Source organism: Pistacia vera, unplaced genomic scaffold (genome assembly GCF_008641045.1).
Source record: "Pistacia vera cultivar Batoury unplaced genomic scaffold, PisVer_v2 Contig412, whole genome shotgun sequence".
NCBI lineage: Eukaryota > Viridiplantae > Streptophyta > Magnoliopsida > Sapindales > Anacardiaceae > Pistacia > Pistacia vera.
The window spans coordinates 610,148-622,823 of NW_022196238.1; the positions used below are offsets into that span (position 1 = coordinate 610,148).

At 37.8% G+C, this 12,676-nt stretch overlaps 1 pseudogene; it reads left to right on the forward strand.

The window, feature by feature from the left end:
* Positions 1–2,342: 2,342 nt before the first annotated feature.
* On the forward strand, positions 2,343–4,035 carry LOC116142552 (annotated as a pseudogene).
* The last annotated feature ends 8,641 nt before the right edge of the window (positions 4,036–12,676 follow it).

Consider the following 12,676-nt stretch of genomic DNA (forward strand, 5'->3'; position numbering starts at 1 on the left):
TCTAATGAAACGTGGAGAAATTACTCAATTATTTATTATCATTTTATCAACACATACACTTATATTATATAGATGTGGGCGAATTTAATTATTATCTTAATAATATTTTGAAATATCAGATTCCACTCTTAAATCTTTTGTCTTCTTTGTTTTTTTGCGTACTCCATTGCCGCTTCTCGACGTCTGAGTTCACACACTATGCTATTACGCAACTGTGTTGGCAATAAAATGAAGACACCTACTGCAGATTTACTCTGGTTTATCTAATATGGGCTACGTCCAGTCGAGTCAATATTATTGTAATATTTCCTCTCTTTTCTCTCATTTACAATGAATAAATTACCCTATGATTTGCTATCACACTCATAACAAGAAAAAAAAATGTTTATATACTAGGTTTAAGTGACAAAACCTAATTTTACAAGGATTCATATTCTTAAGCCTAACCCAATAAGAAATTAATAACTTAAAGAAATCTTACATGGAAAAGACATAAACCGCCTATGGGAACGGGACTCCCGAATATGTCTGTATAACCTACTAATGTTGAAGTAATCGACAATCCCAACAAAGAATGGTTAAAGATATTACAATAGTGGGAAAAACAAACACCCTTGTTTAAAAAGGCAAGGAGGTTCATCGATCTAACAAGGCATCATTTGACATATTGGCCCGTGGAAGTCGTTCAAATGATAAATCTTTAAAACAGAAACAGACAGATTTCAGTAGCCATTCAGATTAAATCAAATCTGACATGCATATTTCATAATTCCGTATGGGTGGTAATTTTGGGAGTCATTCAAATTATAAATGGATTATGTGATTGTGTAGATTAAGATGTGTGATGCCAATGGATTAGTAAACTAGATGTGTGGTGCTAACGGATCAAGCAACATTGACACAATATAAGTTTTCATTGAAAGCAATATAAGCCCCCGGGTGGTTGAGTAATTCGATAGAGACTTTTGGGTGTATGACTCAAGAGGTCTTGAGTTCGAATCTCTCATTGGTTGCTAATATGGGGGCTACTAGAGCTCTTATTCAGCTGGTAATTCTAGAATCCCTCCTCAGTTGCTAATAAAGGTGACCACTGGAGTTCTTATCCGGTCGATACTTTTAGGGTCTTGAGGGATTAGTTGAGATACGTATAAGTTCACCTAGACACCCCTGATTATATATATAAGTTTTTATTAAAAACTTATACTAAAAGTCTTATATTGTTATTATTATCATTATCCAAATAAATAGATGAGCGTTAGTGTTTCATTTAATTGATCTAAAAACTTGTATATCCTCTAGAAACACTTCACATGATCGACCGAACTCTTTATTTGATTTATCCCCAAGTATTATTTTATTTTGTACACTTCACATGGTGGTGGATTATTAGAAAGGTAATATGAACTGATTAATTCATGTGGACAAGAATCTAAAACCAGGATTCAATGTTTTGGAGTTTGGAATATTCCTCTGGGTAGCAATATGAGACCGGTACAGAACAAAACAAAACAAAATTAGATAAAACAACATGTGTTGCATATATATATATGGTGTCACACCGATTATGTAACAATACGTGTAACAAGTTAATTGCGAAATAGTATAATGCAAGTGGTATTGCAAGTTGTTAAAACATCTTCCAAGCCCTTATATGTTTCTCTCTTAATAGATTAAACCACTTTTTCCGCCCAAGGTTTGCTTTAACAACACTTTCCTACCCAAAAAGTTTCAAAACATACCACATTCCTTCGCAAAGTTTACATTATGTTAATACCTAAAATACACTTCACTTTCTCAGTCGACGTTCGACGAGTTACCAGGAGTCAGAGTAAGAGGGGTTTTATAGAGTGGAAGCTAGTAGATCGAATTATGGTGACTAATTAAATAATATTCAACATCGGAATCGGCCAGAGATAAGCTAAGAATGAGAAATCCTAACTTTGCAGTGGCAAGTAATCAGCAAAAAATAAAGTGTTGGAGTGAGAGGAGTTTTGTAGAGAAGAGACTCGAGGTTAAAAAATGGTGGTGAATGACACAATTTTTGCCATCGGAATCAGCTTTTTATAGTAATGGAATATTAACTTTGGGTGAAAAAATGGTATTTTAAAATTTTTTGGGTGGAAAAGTGTCATTGGGGTAAACCTAGGGTGGGAAAAAGTCGTTTACTCCTTTTAATATCACAATAAGATACACAGTCGGTAGCCCCACAGGGATTATTATTATTATTTTAAAAAAAAAAAAAAATTGTGCGAAAGTTGCCTGGAAGCTGGGCTCTTAACGCTGGACCTCTTCCCTTCTCCCTCTATATATATTATATTACTTTTCCACGCAAAGATAGACAAGCAAATTCACTACATCAAGAGCAATAAGATCGACAAGAACTGAAGATGGCGATTGAGGAACTCATCTTACACATGAATGAGGGTGTTGGAGAAACTAGCTATGCTAGCAATTCATTACTTCAAGTGATTAACTCTTTGTTTCTGTCGCGCATATATTTAAAGGACCTTAGTACTTGAATCAAATTTTCATCTTGTTTCTTAACATTTTATGTTTGTTTTGTTTTTCCAGAGGACGGTGATATCAATGGTGAAGCCCATACTGGAAGAGAGCATACTGGAGCTTTATGGCTCCTTGTTGCCTAAGTGCTTGAACATTGCAGATTTGGGTTGCTCAGCAGGCCCCAACACTCTCCTCGTGGTATCAGAGATCCTGGATTGCATTGAAGCTGCAAGCGAGAAATCGAACCACAAGTTGCCCTCGTTTCAAGTGTTCTTAAACGATCTCCCTGGAAGCGATTCAACACTGTTTTCAGGTCTTTGCCAAGCTTCTGTAAGAAGCTGGAGGAAGAAAAGGGTAGCAAGTTTGAGCCGTGTTTCATTGCAGGAGTTCCAGGGTCTTTCTATGGGAGGCTTTTTCATAACAAGTCGTTGCACTTTGTTCACTCTTCATACGCTCTTATGTGGCTCTCCGAGGTTCAAATCGATCTTCTCCATTACTGTATTATCTCTAATGTTAGTTTTGTCCATATGTATGTATTGACGAAGAGATACAAATATTTATAATTGCAGGCGCCAAAAGCAATGGGGAGCAAACCAGAATTAATCAACATAGGGAATATTTGCGTTGCAAAAACAAGCCCTCCTGCAGTGTTTAAAGCATACAACCAGCAATTCAATAGAGATTTCAGTATGTTTCTGAAGTCACGGGCTGAAGAGCTTGTCCCTGGAGGGCGAATGGTGCTGACCACCATGGCCAGCTTCAGCAGTGATGATCCTCTCACCATCTGGGAATTTGTAGGATTAAAGCTCAACGACATGGTCTTAGAGGTGTGTATTATCTAGGATGTCCGCATCTGAGAACTTTGGTGTATAGATTATACATCTCTTCAATTTGTCTACAATTACATCAGATATCTAAATAATATAAATTACTTCACAGGGCTTGATTGAAGAGGAGAAACTGGACGCCTTTAATTTATCATACTATGCTCCAACAAATGAGGAAGTGAAGAAAGTGATAGAGGAAGAAGGATCTTTTAAGCTGCAAAGACTTGAAACTTTTGCAATGGATTGGGACGCTTATATCAGAAAAGCCAATAATAACCTGGATAAGCAAGCGAGAGCAGCAGTTATGGCCACTGGTATTAGAGCAGTTGGTGAGCCCATTTTGTCTAGTCAGTTCGGCGAAGCGATTATGGATGATTTATTTAGGAGGTTCAAAGATGATGTCGTCGATTATATGGAAACATATAAATGCAAGTATATTAATTTGGTTATCTCCTTGACAAAGAAGAGCTAGCTGAAGCCTGGAACGATTATGCATTCATTATTTATTGTTGCATCTTGAATAAATATAATTAAAGAGCTCTCTCTATTGTGTTCTTGCTTTGTATTTTTTTAATTAAAGTACAGCGGGAAGAAGGAAGAGGCCTAAAGCTTCATTGTACAAGTTCCATGGAAACACATTGTTGTAATAGTAACCTGAACAAATTCATGAATTAGTTGAGAACAAAAGCCTATTAATTTAACCAGTTGCTTTGAGAACAGCAATCGCAGTTCTTAATAGGCTGCTTTGTCTTTTAAACATGATGCACTAGAACAATAATTTGTAAAATTTACATGTTATAACGCAGCGAACTAGCGTAAAAACAAGGTTAGTACACGACTATACTTTTAGGGTTGATAAAGAAGTCTCAATCATAGAAACTTAATTCATAAAGTTAAGGGAAAATATGAATAATCATTCTATATCTTAAAAAAATGAATAATATGTTTATATATGGTGGTAACAGCCAACCCTAACAAGACTCCCGATAAACAAGGAAATAAAATCTAAATTAATTAAAAAAAAAAAGAAATCCTAACTGTTGACTAATTATAAAATAAGAAATGACTCTAAATAAAATAGGAAAAACATGCAAAAAACTAAAATTGCTCTGAAACACGTCGAAACAGTGGATTCTGGTCTAGAAAACAACCCCTAACTGAGGAATCAAATAGTAAGTTGTCGGATTCAAAACGAGCTTCCTGTTGATATCTTATGGGCCTCATAACTTCTCCTGGATCTAAAGTTATGACTGTTCTAAGTTAGCATGTCCGTGTTTGGGCTTATGATGCTTGAGCCTTCTCCAGGAATTCATCTACTAAACATTTTACGTCATGTTACCAGCCAATTTAGAGATAATATAATTCAATAGTCAATGAAATCTGGAAAAACATCATACCGTACAATAACCTTAAATAAACATTTGTGTTGCTTTAAACAAAATATTTCCTTCTAGTTAAGTTAGTTACAAGACTGGTACGTAATTTATGCTCACCATCCTCTTCCTTAGTCTACCATTTATTGTTTCTCCGGAATTCACCAAACCAGTCAAGAATAAAACTTTTATGGACTCTCCAATCATGTGGCTAGAAGTTGTACAAGCAACCGATATGCTTCCAATTTCTTGTAAAAGTCCCTGTTCACCTTCTACAGACAATGTGTAGTCGAAACGAGTAGCTCGTGAGCTACTCGGGCTTGACTCATGACGAACTCAGATTTGACTTGCGAAAAGACGAGCAGTTCGCGAGTTCGAGCTCCTATTCAAGCTCGTGAAAGCTGTCAACCTTTTTTAGGCTCAATTCGATCTGCTTCCGAGCTTGAAATTGCTCGCGTCGCCATTCGAGTGGCAGCAGCTCGTGAGCTCGATTACGAATTTTAGATCACGTAAATCGCAATTACCTTAAAACAAAGACAAACGGCCGCAAAATCTGTACCCTTCAAACTCATTTCACCTCCGCCATCGTCGTCTTCAGTTCTTCAGACTGTAAAACTGAGATGCCTGTCACGCCACCATTGTTCAATTTGAGACCTTCATTGAGCTTGGGTTCTTCACACTGCAAAATCTGTTGAGATATGGAACACAAATTAATGTGTAAATATTCTTTCCTTATATTGCCCGGATTTCATGTGATTGAGAAATCCTAGCATAATTGCTGCTTTCCTTTATTGTCATATTTAGACCTGGCAAAACGGGTGGGTACCCGCGGGTCGGCCCGTACCCAGGTAAAAAATATAGGGTACGGGTCTAATAAATTATACCCATTTTTTTGGACCCGTACCCGGTCCAACCCGTATAACTGACGGGTTAAAAGGGTGAACCCGCGGGCACCCGCGGGTACCCGTTTTTGCAAAATGGCGGATTATACCCATTTTTTTTTTGTAGTCTCAAGCATTGACATGGCGGATTCAGAAACTATAGATACAGATATGGTTAACGTGAGAGCAAGTGACGAGGATTCTAGGGTAATGCCTCCTCCTTTAGTTCTAGTATTCCTACAACTAGTTCTAGAATAAACGTAAACATCTAGAAGTTTGGAATTATTTTGAGATATATGTTGGAAATAACACTGAAAGGACTAGGTGTAAGGCATGCAGTAAATTATGCATATGGTAGTGCCACACATGGGACTAAAAATATGAAGGTCAATACAAGAATTGTCCAAAACGTGCCAACCATGATGTAGGGCAATTATTGATTGATCAAATATAGATTGCAAAGTAGAAGATTAGTCAAGAGACTTTTCGTGAAATATGGCCTTATCAATTTCAATATAAAATATCCATATTCTATTGGAGAATAAGGAACTAGGAGAGTCTTTCAAGATGTGTAATGAGCTTGTGCATTATTCTAGGAACGCTAAGGCGGATTGCTTAAAAATATTGAAAGGATGAAGAAAAAAACTAAGTTTGAATTAGGGAGGCTGACAAGTAGAATATGCTTAACTTCTGATGTTTGGACTTCGGTACAACTGAGGGATATATTTCTTTGACAGCTCATTATATAGATGAGGATTGGGAGTTACAGAATAAAAATATGAACTTTTGTCATATTCCTCCTCCACACTCAGGGTGTTTTTGGCAGAAAATATCATGAATTTCTTGCAAGAGTGGGGTATTGAAAAGAAAATTTTCTCAATTACTTTGGATAATGCAAGTAGTAATGATAGGATGGAGGATATCTTGAGGAACCGCTTTGTGTGCAGAATGCTTTGTTATGTAAAGGTGAATTTTTCCATGTGCGTGTTCTGCACATATCTTGAATCTTATTGTTCAAGAGGGTTAAGAGCGCTAGTGTTGCTTTGAATAAGATTCGAGATAGTGTGAAATTATTAAAGCAACTGAGGCTAGGAGAATCAAGTTTGGAGAACTTGCTGTACAAATGGGAGTGAAAAGCTCAATGGGGTTGAGATGGATGTTTCCACTAGATGGAATTCGACATTTTAATGCTTGATAAGCGTTAATATTTCGTCCCGTGTTTGTGGCTTTGTCAACATAGATCCTAGTTATAAATTTTGTCCATCAATGAAGAAAGGGATAGGGGGGGAGGATATGCAAGTTCTTGGAACCATTTAATGATATTACGACTTTATCTCAGGTTCTAAATATCCTACAGCAAACTTGTACTGAAATGTGTGTGGGAAATTCAATTGCGTTTAATTGAAGAGAGTACGAGTGAGGATGAAGTTGTTAAGAGCATGGCAAAAAAAAATGATCCCAAAATTTACAAAATATTGGGATTCTTATAGTTTTGTGTTGACGATGCAACTATCTTGACCCACGTCTCAAGTTTCAGTTGTGGAGTACGCTTTCAACAAAGTTTATGATTCAAATACGCCGTACTGAAGTTGGAGACTGTAAGAATAACTTGCAAAAGCTTTTTCAAGCTTACGAGGCTAAATGTTGTAAAGAAGTTCCTGCCTCACCTTCAGTTTTCTCCTGCGAGTAGTTTACTTCTAGTAGGCGTGTAGATCATTCTTCTGTAAGTCACTATACTTTTTAGTTTTTATATTCTTATGAAAATAAAGTATTGTTTATTGTTTAATTTTAACTTTTGACACTTAACTGTTTAAATGATGTAGGATTTTGACAGCTATGAGAGTGTTTCATTTCCACTAGAAATCGAGTTAGATCTTTATTTGGAAGGATGAGGTTGATCGCGTCAAATATCAGATTTGGATATCCCGATCATTGGAAGAATAATCGTGATCGTTATCGGTATTACCATGATGGCTCGTGATATCATGGCAATACCAATAACATCCGTTGGCTCAGAGTCCGCTTTTAGTATTGGTAGTAAAGTGCCAACAAATATTGAAGCTCACTTCGACCAAAAAATGCAGAATCTTTGATATGCACTCGAACTTGGCTATATGGATATGAGTTTGAAGGTAAAATGTTAACATAATATTCGTATTTTATTATTTATATTATTAAATTTGTAGTTGATCATTGTTTTGTAGATAATGGGTGAAAGATGATTCGGATGATGATCTTGATGTGCCATTGACTGATCGAGACCGTGGAATCAAGAGACTCTATCACGCCCACTGTGGAGAGACATTTGCTGTCTTAAGAATTTTTTTTTGAATATTGGATTAGATTTTGTTATTTTAATTGGTATTTATAGTTTATTGACTTATTGGTTTGTTTATGTGTAATGTGTATTAGTGATTTTGTATTGTTTGTTTTGGTTGGTATTTGTAGTTTTGTATTATATGTTATTGTTTGTTTATGTGTTATTGTTTTTTTTGGTTCAATTGTTTATATTTAATTGATTGAATTAGAGTAGTTGATTTAGGGGGTGATGAATGTAAAAAATTAAAACTGCAGGAATTTTGGGGGTGTAATTGGCATAATTGAAAACTGTTAGGGGTGAAACTGTCAAAACCGAAAGCTGGAGAGAGAAAAAACGGTCCACCCGCGGGCCACCCGTACCCGTATGGGTAGGGCACGGGTCCAAAACATTAGACCCGTATATATCACCCGTTTTGGACCCGTACCGTTTTACCGGCCCGTACCGGCCCCACCACCCGTTTTGCCAGTCTAGTCTATTACACGTACAATAGGAGTTGTACAAAGCATATGAGATATACAAATACAATAGAAAAAATAGCATTGATTTTGTAATTCTTTTCTTTTTTTTGGCAATCTTTGGCAGACACTTGCTACTCTCGCCATCTCTTCTTCTTATTCCTTTCTTCAGTTTTAACATGGTATCAGAGCAGATCAATTAATAGCTTCGCTCAACCAACCTCTTCTTTTGTCCCTGCAATACAAACAAAAGCGCAGTAAGAATCCCTTCATTACTTATATTATTTTTCAATTTTTTTAATGGCCCAAGATCCAAACAACCAAGCCCACACTACTGCAGCCAACCCAAATATACCGATAAGCCCAAACACCATAACATCAATCAACCCAAAATCCACCAACACAAATGGGCCCCAACCCACAAATGGAACTTGGACCATTTCCTACAAACCAATCTGGCCTAATCCCTTTTTCATACCTGTTTACATTTTTGGGTTACCCCATGGATCAAAATGCCCAAACGGGTCCAGAACTCTACCCAACACAGCAACCTTTCACATTTCACATGATACCAACCATCACCCGCCACCTTGAACCAGGCGACGTTTTGTATACTCTAGCGTTTGATGGCCCAGAAATAAACCTTATCAAAATAATCTTGACCAGAGCAGAAAACTATGCCATATGGGCTAAAGATTTCCGTCGAGCTCTCATCACCAAAGACAAGGAGGGTTCTCATCGACAACACCATTCCCACACCCACAGAACCCAACTTCTCCAACAATGGCACAGATGCAATATGCTCGTTCGTTCATGGATCGGCAATTGCTTATCACCAAAAGTGGTTGCCAGATTACCACCAACCAACATTGCGATCGAAACTTGGGCGCACATCAAACAAATGTACAACAAGTTAGATCTTGCCTAAACCTTCACCCTCAGGCAACATCTCGCTGAAATCAAACAAACAAACATCAATGTAACCACATATTTCAACAGACTCTCGGCGGCATGGAATGCCCTAGATGTCGCCGAAGAACAAATTGATGCTCCACCTAAAATACTCTGACAATTTCAGCAAATCCGAGACCACGGTAGCCTAAGCCACTTCCTTATTGGCCCAAATGACGGATTTGTGCCCTTTCGGACACAGATCCTCGTCACCATACCACCACCAACCTTACGTTGCGCCTTTCAACTTGCCATCTAAGGCGAGAGCCAACGGCAACTACTTGTGGATGGCCCCTAGCAAAGAGACGTCAAGGCCTTCGTCAGTGCTAAACTGGTAAACCCATAACCCTCTCTTAATTTTTTATTATCTCAATTGAAAAGGCTGCTAGGGTTTACAAATGGAAAGGGCTTTTTTTTATCTGAGCCAAGCAATGGCCCAGATGCAAACCCTACATCTGACGGCTCTGAGTTGCTCTTTTTATTGTCAAATGCAAATGGGCCAAATACTAGAATGGGCCCAATTTTAAATCCACCCGCCCCCAATGGATCTCATGTCAATATGGACCAAGTTCCAAATAATGGCCCAACAGCCAGCAATGGGTCCAATTGGCAAATTGGGCCTAGTCAACAAAATTGGCACAATAGGCCAGGGCAATTCAAGTAAGGCAGGTCCAAATTCTACTATGATTATTGCAGGCTGCGTAACCACACAAAATATAAATGCTGGTTGCATGGTATCCATCCAAGGATAAAAATGCCAAGCCTTCTAGTTATCAAGTTTCCAGTACATCTGGAGATTCAGTATCAGTCACATAACTCACCCCTGAACAATATGCTCAACTTTTGCAAGTGCTGAACAATGTTCCACAGACTCCAACAGCATCATATGTAGGTACTTCTTTGTGTTCTAATTTAATTAAAGATGATATCTGAATAATTGATTCAAGGGCTAGTGACCACATTATTTGTAACCCTAAATATTTCCATCATACAACAAACACATCCAGTACCTCTGTTCTCATGCCCAATGGAAATATTACCCCAGCCACACACATAGGAATTGTCCAACTTAGCAAAACCTTAGTCCTAAAAAATGTGCTGTTTGTCCCTGCATTTCACCTAAACCTCATCTCAGTATCTAAGATATGTCAAGATAATAACTATCTTTTACGATTTTTCCCTGATAAATGTGAATTTTAGGACCCTTCGACTGGGACACTGATGGGCTTGAGTAGAATGAATAATGGTCTTTATTACTGGGCAACTGATGTTTTTTCTCCTGTTTTTCCTAATTGTATTACCAATAAGCTTTCATTTTGTAATACAAACATTAATAAAGCATCCTATATTTTACATCAAAGACTAGGTCACAGTGATTCTATTCCCCAACCAAAATATCCAACCTGTCCACTTGCAAAACAAACTCGACACACATTTTCCCATAGCACATCAATCATCACACATCCTTTTGCCCTTATACACCTTGACATTTGGGGACCCTATCACTCCAAACCATGATGGGTCTAGGTTTTTTTTACCATTATAGATGATTTTTCCCGAGGGACTTGGGTTTTTTTAATGCTGTCAAAAGATCAAACATTTACCCACATTAAGAGTTTTTTAGCTATGGTCAGTACCCAATTCAAAACTTCAGTCCAATGGGTTCAATCTAACAATGCCAGGGATTTCTTTAACCACAACCTTTCCTCACTGTTTTCGTCTCTTGGGATCCTACATGAGAGCTCCTGCACCTATACTCTCCAACAAAATGAGGTAGTTGAGCATAAACATAGGCATTTACTAGAAGTCGCCTGTGCCCTGAAACACCAAACCACCTTCCCTACTTGTTTTTGGGGTGAATGTGTGGTCACAGCCGGCTATTTAATCAATCGCATGCCAACTCGTGTGCTTGGAGGCAAAACACCATATGAGTTACTTATTGGTAAACCTCCTCCAAGTGTTTAGATGCCTCTGTTATTCAAAAGTTTTGGGATCACATGACAAATTCCGACCACGGGCTACTCCTTGCATCTTCATAGGCTACCCTATGCTGCAAAAATGGTACATAATTTATGATCCAGCAACTAAAAGATTTTCAGTCTCCCATAATGTTTCATTTCACAAAGACTAGTTTCCTTATCAAGATGTCGTTTCCAATTCAAATCCACTTCAGATGACACCATTTCTGGAAGATGAGCTTCCCTCACATCCTTCTTGTGAACTGATACTTGTTCCAAATGCTCCTAACACTACAGTTGATCTTGGGTCTCCTATTCTTACAAAAGTAGCATCTCCTCCGACACTTCCTGTTTCCTGTATCACCTGATAGAATCCCTGGTCCTCCTACACGCTGCTCTAGCTGCACAACTTGACCTCCTATTTGGGCTACTGATTATGATTGCCCCACTATACAGACATGTACAGGTATTCCTTATCCAACATCCAACTATGTGAGCTATGATAGATTATCTCATTCCCACAGTGTCTGTATTAGCTAGATATTTGCGGAACAAGAACCTTTTAGTTATTCTAAAGCTATTTCCCATGCACACTGGTGTCAAGCCATGGTTGAAGAATTATCTGCTCTTGCTCTAAATCACACATGGGATTTAGTACCTCGTCCGTCTCACAGGAAACCTATTGGCTGCAAGTGGGTCTATAAAATCAAAAACATATCTGATGGGTCTATTGAAAGATACAAAGCTTGGTTAGTTGCTAAAGTGTTCACTCAACGTGAATGGTTCGATTATGTTGAGACTTTTTCCCTAGTGGCAAAACATGTCACTGTCCGAGCTTTTTTTACTGTGGCTTCTGTTCGTGATTGGACCTTGCATCAAATGGGCATCCACAATACTTTTCTACATGGAGATCTTCATGAAGAGATTTATATGGATGTTTCGTTGGGACTTCAACGACAGAGGTAGAATCAAGTATGTCATCTTCAAAAGTCCCTATATGGTTTAAATCAGGCTTCTCGACAGTGGAATGAAAAATTTACAAATGCACTTAAGAGCCTTGGATTTTCCCAATCCAAATATGATTATGTTTTCTTCTCAAAACGAAGAGATAACACTTTTATTGCTCTTATTATATACGTAGATGACATCCTGATCACAAGAAATGATGAATCAACCATCAAGACTCTAAAACAACATCTCAAGAAATATTTTCGTATCAAAAATCTGGGGGGACCAAAGTACTTCCTTGGAATTGAAATTTGCTAGATCTCCAACTAGGATTTCCCTTAGTCAAAGGAAATATGTTCTAGAACTTGTATCTGATTCTGGATTATCAACATGTAAACCAAGTGTCATTCCTGTTGAGCAAAACTCCAAACTCACCACTCAAGAATATGACCAGGTAGTAT